This window comes from Arachis hypogaea, chromosome 18, assembly GCF_003086295.3.
Source record: "Arachis hypogaea cultivar Tifrunner chromosome 18, arahy.Tifrunner.gnm2.J5K5, whole genome shotgun sequence".
In the NCBI taxonomy this organism is placed as follows: Eukaryota; Viridiplantae; Streptophyta; class Magnoliopsida; order Fabales; family Fabaceae; genus Arachis; species Arachis hypogaea.
The window spans coordinates 16,767,635-16,771,179 of NC_092053.1; positions in this window are offsets into that span (position 1 = coordinate 16,767,635).

The window sequence follows — 3,545 nt, forward strand, 5'->3', positions numbered from 1 at the left end:
TAGTTGAAGTTGGATTATCCATGTTAGCTACTGCTAGTTTACCATTAAAACACTATGATGATGCTTTCTTATCTTCTGCATTTATTATCAATCGTTTACCATCTACTACTCTTGCTAACAAAACTCCTTATGAGATGCTATATCATAAAGGGCCAGATTACAAATTCTTCAAGATTTTTGGCTATAGATGCTATTCACTTCTAACACCCTACAATTCAACAAAATTCCAATACAAACCAGATTTTTGTGTGTTTATGGGCTATGCACCACACCACAAAGGTTACAAATGTATGAATTCTCAAGGTAAAATCTTCATTACTCATTATGTTTTGTTTGATGAAACTGTTTTTTCCTATAATTCCATGTTTGCAGCTCAGACTCCTTCAATTACCAAGAACTCTACAACTCTCTTAACTCTGTCCAAACCAGTTATTTCTTCCATAGAATTTCCATTATCTCCTTCTCTTGACAATCAAATAACACATCATTCCTCACCATCTCAGATTACACCCTTAACTTTAGAAACTCAAAATTCTGAAAATACCTTAACCCATATTACAACCTCCACTTTAGAACCCATTTCCACTAGGAATGAACCTATTCCAATTTAAGGGATTGAGATAGTCCTTCCCCCATTATCCTCTAATCCCGCTACCAACCTTCATCCAATGGTTACAAGATCTAAATCAGGAACCTTAAAACACAAGGCATTGACTACTAATGTCAAACCGCCTGCTAATTTGGTAAATGAAATCTCAACCAGTGTTAAATTGGCCCTTACAACATCACATTGGACCAAGGCCATGGAAGAAGAAATTCAGCCCTTCATAGAATCATACTTGGACAATTGTTGATCCCCTAGAAAACAGCACTGTTCTAGGGTGTCGTTAGGTGTTTGCCATCAAGAGACATCGAAATGGCACCATTCTTAAGTATAAAGCAAGATTAGTTGCTAAAGAATTTTATCAAAGAGAAGGCATCGATTATGATCAAGTCTTCAACCCTGTGATTAAACCAACAACTATCCACATTATACTCATCATTGCTATCTCAAAATCGTGGCCAATTCTACAATATGACTTTAATAATGCATTCTTCAATGGTGAGCTTCAAGAAATTATGTTTATGCAACAACCGTCTTCCTTTTCTGAAGGACAAACAACTCAGGTTTGCAAGCTTTACAAATTCATTTATGGATTGAAACAAGTTCCAAGAGCTTGGTTTACTAAGCTTTCTACAACTCTTTCTCATTTTCGTTTCAAAAATACAAGGTCAGACCCTTCTCTCTTTATTCAAATAACATCCAAAACAACAATGTGCATTCTTGTATATGTGGATAATATTCTAGTAACTTGTAATGATGAAAATGAATTGTTGTGCTCATGAATTAGTTACATTCTTTGTTTGCTTTAAAAGACCTAGGTGAATTCAACTATTTCTTAGGTATTGAAGCCTTCAAAACTAAAACTGGATCATATATTTTATTTCAGACAAAGTTTATAGAAGACCTATTAATTAGATCACATATGCATGACTCTCAACCAATACCTACTCCTATGATTACTACTACTAAACTCTCAGCTTATGCAGGGAAAAAGTCTTTGATAAACCCACTCTTTATAGATCTATCGTAGGTGCTTTACAATATGCCTCGTCTGGATATGTATGTAGTAAATAAAGTTTCACAATATATGCACAATCCCCTCTTCACAAAAGTAAACAATATTGCTATAAATAGTCACTAATTATCCTATGCTAACTAATTTTCTCTCTTACACAAGCTAACTAATTCACTAATTAGTTTTGTAACTAACACTGTATACATTAGCACACTACACTAACGAACTGGTTGAAGTGTCAAGTCATGTAACAATTTCGCCTAATTTTTTTATTTTTGATTTTCTATAATATTTATACACTAAGACTATATTTGAATTTCAAACACTTATTTGAACAGACATTTTAGCTTAATATTTGACCAATCCAAATTGATTAGTCAAGTACTCCTAGTTACTATTAATATAAATGACAATTAAAATCAAAATATAAATATAGAGAAAGTCTAGGAGGCCAGTACTTTTATTAAAATTTGGCCAACATTTAATTATCAAAAGAAAAGTGAGTAATCCCACACCATTAAATGTAATTTCATACCATTAAAAACATCGATGATAACTAATTGATGGCTACAAATCACATAATCTGCTGGTCCCTAGCACTCATAAATATATGAGGCCCAAATAAGTTAATTAAGAGCATAGGCATGTTGTATTAATTTCTTTTATGTTTTCAAAATAAATTGTAAAAATGCTACCTTAGTTGATTGTTTTAGATCATGTGGAAGATAGAAAATAAATTATATTATTTTATTATTTTCTTTAGAAGAGGTTGGGGGTTCAAGTCCCTATCTTTGGTAAAGAAAAAAAAAGAATAGATAATGATTTGTTCATTGAGTTATGAAAGTTATTCAAAAACAGAGCATTAATTATCAACATACATATAAATAATAAAAAGAACTCCTATAATTAATCATCATGACATATCCTTTAATTAATTGAATTACAGGTGGTGGAGAGAATCAGATTTCGCAACAAAGGTTCCTTATGCAAGAGACAGGGTAGTTGAAGTATTCTTTTGGCCTTTTGCTATGAACTCTGAGCCTAAATATAGCACTGCGAGACAAATGATAACCAAATTATTGGTTTTATAAATCTTTCTTGTGGATGATACTTTTGATGTTTATGGCACAGTTGAAGAACTTGAACTCTTCACCAAAGCAATCCAAAGGTTTGATTTTAGAACAAGAATTCACCTATATTTATATTATGCTATCTCAATAAAGAATAAAAAGGAAAAGAATTAATACCTTTATTACATAATAATCTTAATCACTTTTCATTCCCATCATTATTTCGCTTTTTTTTTTTTAGACCTTTTATATTTTTATTTTTATTTTCAGATGGGATATTCATTGCATTGAATCCTTTTTGGAGTGCTTTAAAGTCGTTTTCAATGCGATTGTGGATGCACAATGGAAATACCGAAATAGAGGTTTTCATGAATGATGTCGGTGGAGACTCAAACTTAGTATTGCAACATGTTAACCAAGCCATAAGCTTTCATTATTTACACTTATTATTAGTTTATTAATAATCATTTTAATTAATAATCACTTTAATTAATTAAATAACTTCCTATTATATATACTTGCAGTTTTCTAATTAAATAACTTGTTCTATTTCATCTTTTGATTTTTTTTTCTCTTTAATTTTTGTGGTTGAAATTGATTGATGAATCGAGTGGTTTGGAAAAAAAGTTTAAAATTATAAATTGAGAGTTATTTAAATATTTTTTTAATTTACAAAAATAATTTATCATAGTTTAGTGGTTTGATTTAATTAACTAATTTATAAGGTTAAAAATAGTTAACATTAATCAAGATATACCCATAAAGGATATGCAATTCTCTAATTGAGGAATGGCTAGAGAATTCACTCACTTTTTAACAAGACAAAATAAAAAGGAATCTTGTTTGATACATAGCT